The sequence below is a fragment of the Lichenostomus cassidix genome, chromosome 5 (genome assembly GCF_008360975.1).
Source record: "Lichenostomus cassidix isolate B80296 chromosome 5, HeHo_3.0, whole genome shotgun sequence".
Taxonomy (NCBI): domain Eukaryota; kingdom Metazoa; phylum Chordata; class Aves; order Passeriformes; family Meliphagidae; genus Lichenostomus; species Lichenostomus cassidix.
Window position 1 is genome coordinate 20,999,879 of NC_139486.1, and position 17,677 is coordinate 21,017,555.

The following is a 17,677-nucleotide window of genomic DNA, read 5'->3' on the forward strand; positions in this document are numbered from 1 at the left end:
GACCAAAGAGGCAAAAGAGTAGGTCTCCTAATAGGATGGTTTTCCTGTCCTTGATTCCTGTTATTTGGAGTCCTCCACACGATTTCAAAGCATTAAGATGCACTCAGGAATGTCTTTTGAACTGGCCTACTTTCACAGCAGAAACTGAGACAAAAATAGGAGACAGCTCATCCACTGTCACACTGCAAAGCCAGGACAGTGCAGGGACACAACCCACTGTCCACCACAACTGGGCTACTGCCCCCCACTTTTGGGATGATCCAAGAGCTACCTGCCACCTTGCTGTACTCTTCATCAGACAGACCCTGAAAAACTCCCAGAATATCAAGCAAGTCAAAATAATTATGAGGTCAATAATTTTTTTGGAAACTGGAAAATTATCCAGAAGCCTAAAATAATCTAAATCTGTAACGGAAAGGGGACTGATCTTGACATCACTTGAAACATAGATGGTAAGACTCTATAGATACAACACCTGTTTCTCTTTCAAATTCTACAGATAGGGAGAGACTCAAAAGGCAAAGAATTGAGGCACAAGACAATTTTTTAAGATTTCAATTAGCCTTTTTTTTGGACTGGGATTTATTTACTGCAGAGTTAAGCATCTCTCATAGTTACAGATTCTCTATTTATATCTGCTAACTGTGCAAATTTCCTGGTTCTCTGATTCCAGACCAGCTGCTGGGCACAGCTGTGCTCCAACAAAGGCACCAAAACCAGCAGGATTGCTGTGGGACTGTCATACTTCCCTAATTTCATCTGCATCTGGAAGAGGAAATCACAGTGCTTTTCTCACCCACTCCTGACACAGCTCAACAGAACACCACCAATGTAATTAAAAAAAAAAACCCAACCCCCAGCGATAGATTGCCAGTGTGAGAAGCTCCCAAGCTTCCACAGCTTTTAAACATTGCACTAAAACTTCCTGCACAACATACAAGGTTGCGAACACGAAGAATACAGGAATCTAAGTGAACAGTCATCTGCAAAAGTTTTAGACAGAGCAGAGGACATCCTGCAGGCAATTAGACACATGGAGAGATCAAGGCACAGAATTGCAAGCAATACAGAGGCTGGTGACAAAGAAGCTTCTGTTCAGTGGGAAGAGGGGAAGTAAAAGCAAAGCAGCCAGGCAGAGCACGAAAGTGCCTCACAACACACTGCAGGCTGTATGACCACATATGGTGCTATGTGGCATCTCAGTCTTGAAGCAGGTTTTAGAATGCAAACTTCATATTTCTGTGGGCATCAAGCTCAAGGATGCAGCAAGGTCAAGCATGTCCCCAACAGAGGATACTGGCACATCTTCCTCCTGGCATGCAGTACTGGCTAGCTGAAGCCTGTCCCTGTTTCCCCCCACCCACTGGCTGTCCTGAAAACCATCCTTACCTTAATGCCCACTGCATACCCTAAGCACCTTACTTAGATATTTGGATTTTACTCGCAGAGGTGATGGGCCCCTAAGCACTACAGGGGGCAAGGCTGGGGTTCATCAGGATTTAATGCTTATATTCATTAAAACCTAATTGATTTGCCAAAGATCAAACAAAGTCCATGGCAGAGCAGGACTAAATGCAAGTGAACTAAGTGGTTTTGGTTTTGTTGCTGTTTTGGGGGTTTATGCATTCAATATTTGGAATGCTGCTTTGGGGGTTTATGCATTCAATATTTGGAATGACAGCTTGTCAGTCAGAAAAGCCACACTGTTCATCTTTGTGTCCTCCATCTGCCACAAAGATGAACAGTTAGCAGCATACTTGCTGCTTCTGTTCAGGCACTGGCTGGAGAGAATGAGCCTTACAGTAGGCTCTCCTTACCAGCAACCTGGAAACAACACATCCTCCTCTTCTCCAGGCTTCTCTTTCTCACATGAGTCTGTGAATACCTTTTCTAACTGAGATTTGAGTTTGAGATCGTTTCTTTTGCAACAACTTTTCCCTACAGTGCATTTGACAAAACCTTCTCTAACAACAGTCTTTTCTCGTCTGATTGGGTAACATATACCACATAATATCGTTTCTAATTTGCCTAAAGATGGAGTTTGTTCCACAATTCTTTGAAATCTAGCAAAAAAGCTGAGGTATCAGGTTATTTTTTCACCATTAACTATTCTACCCCTCCAAATTCAGTATGAGCTATTGTAACAAGTAATTACAATAAGAATCAAACAAAACTTACTTTGGTATTCAGTATCTTGAATGTCATATAAATTTATTCATGTACTCACTAATTAGGAAACCACATCCAGTCATTAACAGGATTTAGAAAGAAAAATAGGTCTTTTGAAGTAGGAGAACATTTCCAGGTTATCACTCTGAGGCATACATTTCACAGATCCATACAAGCTAGAAGCAGAAGAGCTGGCTAAATCATGGAGCTCCCTTCCCTTCTTGTCCTCTCACAAAACATATTTCATTAGAGTGTAGCATGGCCTGGCCTTGCTCTGCCATTTTAGCCATCCTAATTTCCAATGTCTAACAGATGGGATTTCCACCCTTTTCTATGATTCCTGCTAGAGCAAAATAAAGCAAAAACAAACCCACCTAATTGTTGTGATGGTATGATATTCACCGTTTTCCTTTCTTACTGTAACCCAATATTCCAGAATAAGTGTCCTATGAACTTCCTTAAGTAATTCCCCTTCCTTGGGAAGGCACTCCTCCCATCAGGGTGGATTTGTCATCCTCTCCTCAGATTATCATTTTACCAAGCAATATGTACTGAAGTCTTCTAATCTTTCTCCATAATTCCTCCTTTCAACCTCTTGATTATAGTTCAACTTATTTTGCCAATTTTCTTCATATTGTTGGATTTCAGTCTAAGCTGCTCAACAGTGCTTTCTTTACACATTTTATACTCATATTTCTTGAATATACATTTCTACTTGTGTGACTAGAAATACTTCTTACTAGCACAGGTGTAGCTAAGTACCCAATGGCACTTCATTAGTACACAATTTAAGTTGTGAGGAGTTGATATTCAGGCTTTATTATCTTGGCAAAGGTCAATGGGTAAAATTATTTAAGGCTCCTTTCTTGTGTGCTCTGTAAATCTCATATCACTATTGAGTTAAATACATCCAGCCAATCACTGACACACCATACAAAATTTCATCATTTGTTTAGTGCTTTACAAAGGGCAATGAATAATTTTACCTTTTCAATGCCAAAGAAACTAGAAAGTTTTTTCCCCTTGAGTAGCTCAAGTACTACAGTATTTTATCTATAAAAGGTTGCTTGTGTACCTCAAAAAAATACAGCATTATGTCTTGACAGCCACACAAGGATTGCATTAGCATTGCAAGTGTAGAAAAGTAGCACAAGACAGAAAGTCACTGCTATTTTAGAAGAAAGTCTCTGACCTTTAAGGATTTTTAATACACACTGGGGGTCTAGGCAATGTTGGTTTTTTGGGGATAGGAACTCAAATTATTAACAAAACAACACCAAGAGCAGCCCCCATTTCTGTACTGATGAAGAATAAAATAGTATTTCATTCTGTGTCAAGTAGCAATAACAGGAAAATTAGCTAGATAACACAAAACTAAGTATCGTTCATTAGGTTAGGTTTTCTACCTGTTCTCATGGCAAGCTGTCCATTAAACGTAAGAAAAACTATGAAACAGAAGGTCAAATATTAGCTAAAAATACACATTTTGCAGTCTCCAGCTTTTTAGTCTTCAGCTTTTCTCATCCTAGAATCTGAAGCTCTTAGCGATTCATTAATTTTTCCATATTGCAACCCTTTCATGATTTTGGAAATTCTTAAGTATTTGGCTTTTTGGGGAGTTTTTTCTTGTGCAGCTGGGGAAGATAAGGCACAGAAAAATGAACTTGCCTGTAGTAATGAAAGCCAGAAATAGAATCCTAAGGCATGTCCACACTGTATACTTTTGTGAAGCACAGAATTAGTGATGTCCCATATATGTCAAAGCTTGTCTTGTGCGAAGCCCTGATCAGGCTTCCTCACTAGCCTGGCAGTGATGCTGCACTGACATAACAATTCACTGCCCATCTGCAGGTAGTGCCACTGCAGCAGTCAGCAGATGGTCTTGCAAAGCAAACAGGTCTGCACACAGTGTAGCACAGGATGCTCTGTGCCCAATGCACTGCAGCACACCTGAACAGAATCTCTAAGGCAGCTTTGCAAAGACTTCCAAGTAGCAGAATTCCTTGTGCTTTTACTGTGGTCCAGGGGAAATCTCTGTGTCTTTTAGCTCTTGCTGTCAGATAACATTTTCTTAATCTTAATCTTTATTTATTCCTTAAGTTTATTCCTTATACAACTTCAGTTTGCCTTATAAGCACATCTACTAACTTCCTCCATGTATTAGTCAGTCGGAGACCCCTGGATTCTGATCAGACACACAGGGAATAATAGCTGAGTGAGCAATGCTGGGTTAGAGAGAGGCTGACCCGTGGGGAGCTGTATGGTAATCAGCTTTTCATTATTGCATGCTGAAAAGCCAAAGTGATTCATGAGTGCTCTTCTGAGTGGGAAAACAGGAAAGAAAGAGAAGATGAAGGAACTCTGGTTCTGATATGAATTATCTCTATCCTATCACAGTATATAAGTATTTATCTCTAGGAACTGCTAACCAAATATCCCATTATTATATTACTATGTCTGCAGAGATCTGCAAGTATTATTTTAGAGACATCAGATAGCTTTTTCAAGGTGGAAAGAGTAGCTTAGTGATCTAAGAGTCTAAAGACTAAATTAGGTGATATCTTAGATTCAGACACTTAAATCCCAGTAAATGAAACCCTCTCAGAGTCAGGGTCTGTGGCTAATTAGTTTTGTAATCTTGAATCTTACTGTAGGTGCCTTAATAGTTCTATATTACAGTTTCCCAAAATATAAAATTATGATGCTATCAATCTCCTTTTGGAAATACTCTGCATGTGGGGGAAAATGGCACTTGTTTGCCATTTTTACTATCATTGAATATGATAATACTATCATATTCAATGATAGTATTATCATTTTGCATCCTTATAGTTCAATGTGGATTTATTTAGCATACTCTGATAGCCCAAAGACAGTTCAAGATAGCTGGCTTTCTCCCAGCTATGACCTTCTCTGTTCATTTTAAGTTTGAAGGGTCCCCCATGAGTTATCTGTACACAAGGGTACAAGTCACCCAAGCCCCTATCTCTGGCTTCTACAAAGAGAGGGGTAAAACTGTGAGATTTGGCAGGCCCCACAATACTATGGCAGAGAACAGCCTAAAGTCCATTGCCAGGACCCCCACTCCTGGTTGCATGTGAGTGCTCTTCCTTCCTGCCCTGAAGCTCTCCTAGGCAGCCTTCACCAGGAAACTGCTCAAGTGTTTAATCCAGAATCAATGCTGAAGCAGGAAAAAACATAATACACAATTACCTGCAGGCACCCAAACAGAGGCTGAATTACAGTTCTTGACATGCACAATCTCTTCAGTGCCTAACAGGATACTGCCTTCCAAAGTATCCTGTAATCAAGGGATCAACATGGGGAAAGAAAGTTTTGGGTGCCACCCAGGTAAATAGGATTTTATTGATCAACACTTTGATGGAGCACATTGATCAACCATCTCTCCATAATCTGAGTGAAAAGGTGTCTAGGAAAACCAACTCACAGCAAAAGGGACATGGCAGCTGTTTCAAAGATGCTTCTCCTAGAAGATTTACTGACTGAGCCTTGGCTGGTGGCACAGACTTGGGTAGGTACTGTATGCAACACACACATAGACACACAAAGAAAGGTAAACCATCTGCATTTTATTTTTTACAGCTTCTAGAAAAAACAACAATGTAAAAGAGAATAGATGGGCTTAGCAAATCGTCACCAGCCAGGAGGAAAAGACAAAAGAAAAAAGAAATCACAGCAGTGTAAATCAGCCAGGGGAGAAATGGCTAAATGAGGATGCTGATTGCTAATCTACATCCTGTCACTCTGACTTTATAAGCAGGTGAGCTCAAGAGGCCATGTGTGCAAAAGCAGCCCCATAAAATCACTGTTTTTTCCAATCTCATCTGTATTCACAGTGGACCAGGTTTTCACTTTATGGCTGCAATGTTCCTGTTTCTTCTGCAGGTCCATTAGCACTGTGCACATTGCACAGTCAATATCAATTCCAGCCTACACTTTTCTGCCTTTTTTATTTGGACACAAGTCCTTCTGTCTGCTGGATTCATTACTCTTCGACATGGCTATTTGTAGTCTCCCTTTATGTTTTGATTATTTTTTAAAGCAGCCCAAGTGCCTTTGACTTGAAATACAAAAATTAAAAGACAAAGTGAAAGCAAAGTGAGGCAAAAATGTCATGATAAATCACTTCTCTTTCTCTTTACTTTAATCTTTTTTGTTTTCCATAATTACTTTACCCAAAGAGCTTGCAGGCTATAAAATGACCCCCCAGCCAAAAAGTAAGATACCAGACTTTTGTTTGACAAAGCTCTATTTATTCCTTTCCTTGTCCCCTTTTCCCACATCCCAAGAAACCTTCCAGGACATTCCTTGCTCTTCTGCACCAGACAGAAAAGTGAAACTTGATCAAACTGGAAGGTGGCAGAAGGAATCTGGCAGGCTTAGGGGAATGGCATACAAGCATTTGAACAAGATACAGAACCATGATGTTGCCTCAGTAAAAGGGAGGGCAACAGACTGGGACAGGACTCAATGTCCACCCTGCTGAATTCTGGACCATCTCCATCTCTTTCACCAAGGTGGCCAAAGGCAGCTCCTTCACACCACAGTAGTGATCCCAGCATCAGACTGGGACTGGTGAAAAGGGAACTGCCACCTGTTACCTGTGCCTTACTTGATCCACACCCTTAGATGACCAACCCTATGTTTAACACAAAGAAAAGACAGAATTATTAAAAGCACAGCTTTGAGGCAAGCACCTTGGATGCAGTGCTAAATCATTCTCCAATAACACTTTACAGAGAGAGAAAGGCTAAAATTCAGCACTGGTCAGTCCTCCAAGGTGAGAGAACAATAATGCAAATGCAGAATAAAGGAAATTTGCACAAATTGGACATGAGAGCTGACCAGCAGAAATGGGGTAGCATTGATTTTTGGGGTTTGCATCAAAAAGCCAGACTGCAGCAGAAGATATGGTAATAAAATGGTAAAAACCTGGATGTTTCTATGACTCACCACTGAACTGTTAAGCTTCCACCTCTAGGAACCAGTAAGTGTACACTAAGATTAGAGTAGGGACTTTAGATATTTTGAAATTTCTTAGTAGGCCAAAAACCTTTCCTTTGACCAATTTTTTCTCTTCAGTCACAAACATTCTCAACAGAGAGATTAAAAAAAAATACAGAACTATAAAATATTTGAGATGGTTTCTGAATTCTTGCTTCCTTCCCACTTTTTAGCAAGCATGTGCCTTTTGCCAATCACTTGTTCTGGGGGAGACCTTGTCCTCATGGGGCAGATAAAACATGCAGCACAAACTCCATTTTGTTCTGCTCAGTTCAAACCCCCTTTCTCTGCTCCCAGAGCTGGGTGCACTAAGCTGCCTCATGGCTCTCTGTTTTCAGCAGTTTCACACACAAAGGAGAGGAAATCAGAGCTTTAAAAGAGTTCCTCCTTTCACCATTCCACTTCACAGCTCTACCAAAGACCAGACAAGTCAGAAAAACTGACCTGTTTTCTAACCTCTAATGCAAATACTCCTCCAAGAGATGACTAAGGTATATAAAGGAGAGGTACTCTATATATTTCTCATTCTACGTACAAGCCTAGGGCTCCCAGAGCTGTCAATCTAACACGCTTTTCAACTGAGGACTGAATTGTCATTTTCTATTTTACTCATTTAATGAAAGGTGGTGGATAAAAAAATCACTACTTAAAATACCATATTTTTCCTTTCTCAGCAGTTTGAAATGGGGCCTGTGGGTATTGGGGCAGTCAGACTTGAATAATTCCACATGACTCTGAATCCTAAACTCTGGTGCTTTGATACAACTTCCAACAGTAATCCCCTTCAACCTTCCCTGTCCTTTCACTCCGTTTAGCAGTACCATAACATGAAGAATTACAATTCCTCCTTATTCAGAAATGGAAAAATGCTGTTTCACACAAGAACACAAGATTGGTGTGGTAGGTAACCACCCCTACCCAAAAGGTCCAGGCTGACCACAAGAGGACCTTGCCCTAACAGGCAGAACTTCAGAAATCAAAAGCTGCATAACATAAAAAAATGAAAGCGTCATGAGACCAACAGCACTTATTATGAAGCTGCTTTTCTTGTACATCCTTGCTTCTGCTGTGTCCCTTCAGTGGGAAGGCTGTTGCCTTAATGTGATGGATATCTTCTGAGTTTTATGTTTTATCCATTCACCTACTCACCACCTATAATCATTACAAAGCAGGAAGTCACTCTAAAACTCATATTAGGATTTGATTTATCAGGATAGTTTCCCTCTTCTGCACCTTATCTCCCAATTTTAACCTCCTTGTTCTCAATTACCCAGAAAAAAAAAAAAAAAGAGGTTGCTAGTAAGAAACAAAATAAAAATTTCGAATATTATCTTTCCTTTACACATCCTCAGACCCTTCAGCAGTGAGAGTGAGAAGAGTTTCCCCCTGGAGAGCCATACCTTGGAGTGTGGTACCTAGTGGCAGCATTCACCAGGACCACCCTGTGGGCTGCTCTGTGTGATAACTGCGTATGAGACAAGACAGACAAACCAAGCAGATGGGCTGAGCCAATATTCACCACCAAATAAGATCTTTCCATGCTTGTGGTGATGGCTGTGCTTCTGCATATCCTTTCCGTATCACATAATAGCCTCATCCAATCAATCAAAGTGTCCAAGGGACGACTGCCTATCTCCACATGCAGAAAGAGTCAATTAAGAGAGCATCATGAATGCCAAGTCTTTCCTCTCCCCCTGAGACGAATAGAGAAAAAGAAATGAGACAGAAAATGCACTGTGCCAGTGCCTGCCTTTCAGCTTGATGGCTTCGTCTGGGCAAAGCGGGGAGATAGAGAAAGCTAATTTCACAGATAACATCTCCAAGGTCTATATAGTAATTTTAAATATTGGAAATAATTTTTCATGACAAATGAATCTACTTCATCCTGGCTTTTTCTATCAAGATATTCCCTTTAATTGTAGGGACAATTGGCAGTCTCAGCAGAAACACAAACTAACCTGACTGGAGGGTATGGGAAGGAAGTGGGGTATGAAGCCACAGGGACTGAGATCAGCCACTGAGCTATAAGAGACTCTAAGATAACAGATAGTCTGAAGCAATTCTTGCACCCAGTGTCATCAGTTTGTCTCTGGACACCTGACAAATCACAATAGATGTGGTGCATACTGCTAGTAAGATTGCTCTGGATCATCCGTGTGACATGCTGTGAGATTGGACTATTCATGATGACTGACTCAAAGTATTTGCCCATTTCTGGAGGTGCCAGGGTGCTCTGCTGAGCAGGTTTGCACCCCTCGAGGAAGGAGGGGAGGGTTTGGGTGTGTAATGGCTGGTCTGCATAAGACAGAGGGGATGAACTGTCGCCGCCTGGAGGCTACAAACCAGGCTTTGAGGCTGATCTGAGGCAGACCTTGTGGAGACAGGATAGTGTCTTTTATCATGCCAAGTTGCCCTCTCTTACATATCACTCCAGGGGAGTCCTCCAGGGGAGGGTCACATTCACACTTGGGCCTACTGATGTGAGAGGCAGCTGAGAAGGGGTCAGAAACCATCAGAGAACCCCAAAGCACCCCCAGACTCATTTCTGTGGCCTTCCACCAGAGGGCTGAAATCTCCCCCTCCCAGGGGAGTTACCTGAGCATTCCCACGAAGTCAGAGTGTATTTTAATCCATAGGACTGTGTTTTGCCAGCTTCTTCCCACTGACAGATCAAGATGGATCAAGACCATCACTTCAACAAATGGAATCTACCAGCGATGATAATGCATCTTTTTACTCTTATCCTTTCTTTTGATTTCCTTTCCCTTTACATTTTCTAAAGTAGTATTTCTATGTTTTCATGTTGCTATATATTACTATAGATAATAATAGCCAAAACAGCTACATACCTGCTTTCCATTACAACTAAGTAGTTTTAAAATAAACCAAATATATATAATTTTTTTAAACACCAATCATTCAGTCTCCTTTCACTGCAATCCACCCCAAAGGATCTATTAACAAGAACCTGGGCTACTCTTGTCTTTAGGATGGGAGGAGGTTGCAGGTCATAACACACCATCATGTGTCTTTCTGGGAGTAATGTGGGAAAGATGAAAAGGTGAAAATATATTTCCTTCCTTCATGATGACTTACCACTTCATATGATCCCAGTTTTACTGAATTCTGCCTACCCCTGTGTGCTGGTTTTGCTTGGGGTAGAGTTAATTTTCTTCACAGTGATAAGTCTGGGACTGTGCTTTGGAATTGTACTGAACACAGTGTTTACCATGTAGAGATGTTTTTGTTGTTGCTGAGCAGGGTTTCCACAGAGCCAAGGCCTTTTGTGCTTTTTGTACTGCTGCACCAATGACAGGGCTGAGTGTGCACAAGAAGTTGGGAGGAGACCCAGCCAGGACAGGTGACCCCAACTGACCAAAGGGATATCCCAGACCTTGTGGCATTATGCTCAGTATAGAAAGTGTGTGAAGGAAGAGGAAGGGGGAGACATTTCGAGTGATGATGTTTACCTTCCCAGGTCACTGTTTCATGTGATGGGGCCTTGCTGTTCTGGAGATGGTTGAACTCCTGCCTGCCATGGGATGTGGTGAATGAATTCCTTGTTTTGCTTTACTAGTATGCATGGCTTTTGCTTTCCCTATTAAACTGTCCTTATCTCAACCCACAAGTTATCTCACTTTTAGTCTACTGATTCTTTCCTTGATCCTGCTGGCAGAGAAGTGAGCAAGCGGCTGCATGGGGCTTGGTTGCTGGCTGGGATTAAACCATGACATCATGATATTCAGGCAAAACTGACCTGCTCTGACAAGCTATCCTTCAATCTGAGAGTTATCTGAATAACATTTTGTGCCTTGTCATATAGATGGGGTGTATTTTGTGGCTTACGTTAAGGAGAAACCGTTGTTGTGAACTGTCATTTATAAACCAGGAGATAAATAAAAATATAACTATAATATTTGCCCTGTAGAAGAGGCCAATACTAATAAAAGTGTAAGATTCTAAAAGCATTAATGAATTGGTCTTACCTACCCATCAACATCTTTTTTAGGTTTGTTCTAGTTTTCTTTACAGGAGTTGACAGTAATCATACAGTTTTGGATAATCATACATCTTGACCTGGGAGGACTTTATGAAAGCTGTAGTCAGCAATAAACAGCCAAATATACAGATGTTCAGAGAAAAACAGCAGAAATTATCTTCTTCTGTGCCATCAACTAACATATTCAGATGAGATAAGAACACCTGGAGCACTAACAACTTCACATGCAGCACAGAAGTCAGGAGTGGCCCTAAATATAAAGAGCATATGATGATGGAATCAGAATGAAGAAACAGGAGGAACACATGGATAAAAAAATCATACCCATAACATTATACAATATAGGACATACAATCAGTTGGTTTTTTACGGTCTAAGATTTTCCAGCTGCTCAGCAGATGCTGTTGGAGATTGTCATATCAATGAGACTTTTCAAAGTTAAAGTTCAACAGAATAAAAACTACGAAATGGTCTTTTCCCAAGCAGACGTAATCACCCTGACTGCAGAATTAACTGCACACTCTTCTGTACTGAGGATATCACAAAGGCATTACAGTGAAACAAATGCAGTTACTTGTTCTGGAAAGCAGATATATACAGACAAAAAAAAATATTATAATGAGTGGTAAGAATCACAATGTAAATCCACAAAAGTTCCTTAGTGTTGTTTCGCTTCCCTTACAAGCCCAACTTGGCTGCACTGTCCTTACTGGAGCTAGCACAACATCTAATGGGCATCTTGAGAATTGTTTGAATGTTAGAACAGAAGTTACCCCATAGAAGGCAAGGAAAGAATTATAAGATGGAGGATACATAAAAGCCTAATAAGTAGAATAATCCAGCACTTATGCAACTAACAGTAGCCTTCTGCTCTGACAGTCAGTCTTTAGGGAGAAATACAAAGGAGCTAATCACACAAAGCCCAGGCCTGTGTTTCTTGAGCAGGACTGTGAACAGTGCCTTCCACAGTAGGTGCTGCCTGGGCCAGCCCTAAACAGATCAGCCACAAGTGTTACAAATGGATTGATGGCAAGCAAGAAAATTAACTTCTCACACAAATGCCCTTAGCAAAGCTAACATTCTTCAGATCACGTTTAATGGAGATTTTACCATAAAATTAGTGAGAAACAAATTTAAATTGGTGTGAAGGGATTGTATTAAACTTTTTGCTAAATTCAGATGGAATTTTTTTTCCTGTAGTTTGGAGACAATTTGGGAAATTGTACAATAGGGACCTATCTGGTACTAGTAAGTCAGTGAATAGATGAGGTCTAGAACAGACCTATTTTCTAACATCTTCTGCTTTATATAATGAAATCATAAGAATTATTCTGATGTTTTGATTTTCTTAAGTCTTTGACAATTCAAGATCTAGCAAGGATTAAAAGCATTAAAAACATTGAAGCAAAGACTTTTCTCCTAATGTGTCCATCACTCCAGAGAACCATCAGTCCTATAAGACTCAGCAGTTGTCTAGCAATTCACTGCATACTCAGAGGGTCTGGACAGTCAAAAAATCATCAACTCTTTTGAGTTGCTTTAAAGAAACCTTCAAAAATATTATTATCATCAAACATATTCACTAAAATAAAAAAGAAATCTATGCGGCTACCTGTGCTTGAGACAGCAAAGTATGCAGCACTTATCCTGTGTAGTAAATGGTTTTGTAGCATTTCTGATTACCAGTAATTTTACAGCATCTCCCTTTATTGCATACATAATGGGAAGAGGTGTATTGTCATTAAAATGTTCTTAGTAAATGCTGCAAAGATACTTGAAAGTTAGTAAAATGTGTAGCCCTGTGCTCAACATCAGCATTGTTAACAGGAGATGAGTTGCTGCTCACTGACTGTTTACCACAAAATACAGAAAAAGCCTGATTTGGTCAGGGTGTTGTGTTAGTTGTCCATCTGTGAGCAAATCTGAATGGGAACAGACACTGGTTCCAGCCCTTGGGAGAGGAACTGGAATGGGATATTTCTGTCTTGCTGCAATGAACACTGGACACAGCTCAGCAAAGGAAATGGCTGAAGTAAGCCTTTATTTTTTCCCCCTTTACCTGTGAAGGATTTGGGCTGTATCCAGTTCTGAGCAATTAACTTTTGAGGTTAAAAAATTTAAACCGCAGTGTCTTTTATTTCAGTCCTAAATGGTCAGAAGTTTTATTCCAATCTTCCCTTTTCAATATTAAATACCTTTTATCTTAAAAAAAAATCCAAATGCAGTCAAATCATTCAAGTAGAAGATAATATTGAAAAGTGAATGATCAACAACATTTGATTTTCACTGGCTTAAAATTATCAGATTTTTGGTTGTCTTTTGCTTTGTGTCCTTCATGAGCTCTTTTCCTCTGCAGTCCCTCTCAGAGTGTTTCAGCAGAAGGAAAGCATGCAGAGAGTTTCCAGGATCTACTGAACAGAACTCATGCATCTTTTTGACCTCAAGGCATTTTTACTGCAGCTACAGAAAACAGTTAATTTGAATACAACACACATTTCCCTCCTCCTGCTTAGTTAATGCCAGGGCTTTGGGGTCATTTTCAGGAAAGACAAGGGTTGTGAGGAGGTACTTTGTAATCACAGCAAAGTACTACATCATCCTCCATGAGCCAGATACCAGCTCCTACCTCTAGCATCTTAAGTGCAATTAACAGGGGGTTGCAGTGACCTGATGTTGTAACTGATGCCAAATACTAACAAATTGCAAGGCAAAGGGTAAAGAACACATGAAGTCTTCCCAACAGCTGCACTATTCCACGTGTTCCACCCTCCTGCATGTCTGTAAGAGCCCTCCAGCCCTTGCTGACAAGATTTGCAACTCACCCTAATTTCTATTGGGTTCATTTTGGAAAGGCAGCTCTCAATGCAAAAGGAGGAAGCATCACATCAGAGGAATCTTTTTGTCAATTATCTCAAAGTTTGCCCTACATCTGATGATCATAAAGCATTTGGAAAGCATTCCCATGGGATTTCAGATATTTTAGGTCCTTCATTTCAAACTAACTAGCAAAGGACCAGACCTGTTGAAACAAGGTACTTCAGAACAGAGAGGCTGCACTGCAGACACTCTTCTCTGGTACTCTGCTCTTTCTAAAACCCTAGGATGCCAGAATGATTCAAGACTACCAACAGTACAAGCACCAAGGCTTTTTTTTCCCTAATGGCCAGCACACCACAGCCCAAGACTAGCAAACTCAGTACAACGTCTCAGTATGCACTTGCAACTATAACCTTCATCATAAATCCACTTCACTGCGCCTGCCATTCATTTAAGAGCTATCCAAAACTAAATTCAGTTTAGTAGTATTTCTGGCATGATTAAATCTTTCTCTTCACCATATTTAACAGGAGTGTAAGGTCAGGGAGCAGAGGGAGATGAGATCATTACCACATTGCAAGGCAGTCAAGCTTCACTTGCAGGAGGAATTGTATCCTATCAGCTTCCTCTCTATTTCTGTGCTTTACTATATTTGCAACATAGTCACACTGAGTTAGACTGCTTAGTAGAGAACCACCATGGAAAGATAGCAGAGGATGAGAAGCAAGGATTTAAGAAAATAAATAACAGTGTGTTACCTGGTGCTCACAGTCTCTGGTGGAAGGTATTTAATGGGGACCACATCAAGCTAACTGCCAGCATTTTGCTTAGACTCAGCCTGGCACTGAGCACTTCCGAACCACAGAAGCACAATCTGGTCTTTTCCATGTCTCACCCCTTCTCTTCTATGAAATTTCAATTACCCAAGAAGAAACTACATTACTGTTAAAAACTATGACACTTTGCGACTGCTAACACCTTTGTCTGCTTACATCACTGCCAATACTAAAATAATGATTAGATATTGGAATTGTAAGAATGAATTTGAGGCCTTGGCAGTAGTTCTCTGTTCTGTGCCCTGCCAAAGCTCAGTTACAGCAAGGTTTCTCTATCTGCACAAAAGCAGTGCCTGAGCAGACCACTGCAACCAAAGTCTACATTGCATCCAGTGTAACTGGCCGAATATACAGAGGTGTTACTTCACTGACAAGATTAACTCCCACAGGCTTTAGATAGAAGCGACATACCAAATACTGTGTATCTGTATTGTCTCACCATGAATAAAAGGAACCCAAACCTATTTTCTGACACAATCAATTTCCTTTTTAGTCCCTTTTAAATGTTTCATATCATTAATATGGCAAAGTATAAAATGTATGAGAAATACAGCATTATAAATGTACAAATCCTGTACCTGGAAGGTGGGAAATAGACTTTATCGTTATCAACAAATTGCTCATTTGCTTCTCTTCCTAGAGCTGTATGTAAGTCATTTCTATTTTTAGTGCTTTAACTAAATGTTAAGTATGTGCTTTGCTTTCTGATAGTGATTTTCCTGATAGTCACCAAGCACAGGAGATTCTTTATTCTACACTCCCCTGCCCCTTAAACCTTTATCATACATCTTGGACTGCAGGAGTAACACTCCTCTTTTAGCACGACAGAAGTGTAAGAACAGAAAAAAGTGAGAGGTGGCAGACTGGAAAAGTGGATCAGTAGCCATCATTTCAAAAGATCTAGCCTGCTCCTTCTTCACTCCTCCCCATACACACCAGCCTGGCTGCCCCCCCGTTCTGTGGCAGCTCATCAGTCACTACGCAGTAGCATCAGTGTGGCACGGCAGCATCTCTCACTGATTCCCTTCCCAGTCTCCATCCCAACCTTTCTCCTTCCAACAGTATTAGGATCACAGAACAGATGCAATCAGGACTTACATTAATCCTTGGGTGTCAGAACATGAGAATGAAAAGCATCATTGGTAGCCTGCAATGCTTTTGTTTGTGGAGGCAAAATCAGCGTGCACTAATGCAGTTGTCTGACATAAAGCATTAATATCAGAGCAGTATGGGGCTGCTATGTAACACCACATACATGTTCTGGAGTCACATGCACTTCAATTTGTACCACTTTTTTCAATTAACCAGTCTCAAATATTTATTCCCTGTGAGCTGCTCCTCACATTGCCAAGGAACATCAGGCAGTATAGCTACATTTTGCCTGACAGTGGGACTAAACTAGCAATGGGTCTGTGGTTTCTAGTTACAGACAAAATTAGTTTCTTGAGATTAGAACCTTTGCATACATTTTTTATGCTGTCCTGAACTGTTTGACTACAGTTTTGTTAACCTTAAATACACCCTGATTCTAAAATATACTTATTATGACCTCAAGTTCCCACACTAGGCATTAACTTATAAATGTATGTTCCTAATTCAGACTGATGCCAATCAGAGCACAACCAAGCTATGGATCTCAGGCTTGACTTGATACTCATTTCTCCTAAATTAAAATGCTTACATGCCTTCAAACTACTGATTTATTTTCACCAACAGTAAAAGTCATAAAAGCTAACACCATAGATGTCTAAAGGTACATGACATGAACCCTGCTCTTTATGTCACAGTTAGCTTTGTATTCTCTTCTGAAAGTCAGGTCTAAGAGATGGACATGAGACACAGTACATAAAGTCCTGAATCACAGAGCTGGTCACTCCTAATACTAAATAAAGACCAAGGGCAAACATACATGCAATTTTTTGGGTAACAATGCATTTATGGTAGCGCTTCCTTTTATCATGGTTATATAAAACCTAATCACACAACAACTGGCCAAAACAATTCCCAAGGCTGTGGCTGAGAAAACCTCTATCTGATGTCTTCCATGTAGTCTATATGAGAGAACTGCAGAGCTGACACTGGCATAGCCGATGCCCATGAATGTTACATTTTCACCCATGTTCCCCAGCACGGATGGCAGTGTTGATGCTTCAGCTGTTTTAAGGCCTGCTGGCAATTAACTACTACTGCTGCTTAGGGCAGCATGCAGTGAATTACTGGCTGTGAGCAGCTTTATGAACAATCACAGAACTTGTGCTGTAAAACCTAAAAATCCCATCCAGTCTACATGAAGAATTTTGGTCATTAACAAAACCTTTCTGTGAAGAAAAAAAAAACTCACCCTGTAGAGTGAAAGAATTACAAATCTAAATTCTGCCTAATATTTTATGCATTGTACCTAAATTTCATGTCCTTCCTCATAAGTGGCATGCTACTATGATCAATATTAAAAACGTGTAAGGGGGCCGCTAAGTGGGAAAGGAGCTGTTCAAGTATTTATAGCAGAAGCTCAAAAAGATCTGAATTTCCAATTCTAAGACACATGCTATAACCATGGTGCCAAGTGAGGAGATATAAAGAGGGGACCGAAAGCCCTAAGACTCTACTAATGGTTTACAGTTAATTCTTGGGTGTACTGTGAATGCAGTTTAGCCCAAATGCAGTGCTAATGGCCAAAGATTAACACAAAGACTGGTTTAAATATAAGAAAAAACCTTTTAGGGAGGCGGGGATTTTGTAACTGATCTTATCTCCATCTTTTTATGTAAAACCCCTCATCTACCTCATTCTGATAATGGCTCCAGCACAGTAAGGCTAACAACAATTAATG

The 17,677-nt window shown here is 40.4% G+C and overlaps 1 protein-coding gene across 14 annotated transcripts in view; it reads right to left on the minus strand.

The window, feature by feature from the left end:
- Nucleotides 1-17,677, minus strand: part of NRXN3 (neurexin 3) — a 982,570-nt gene that overhangs the window by 657,617 nt on the left and 307,276 nt on the right. The window lies entirely within an intron of this gene.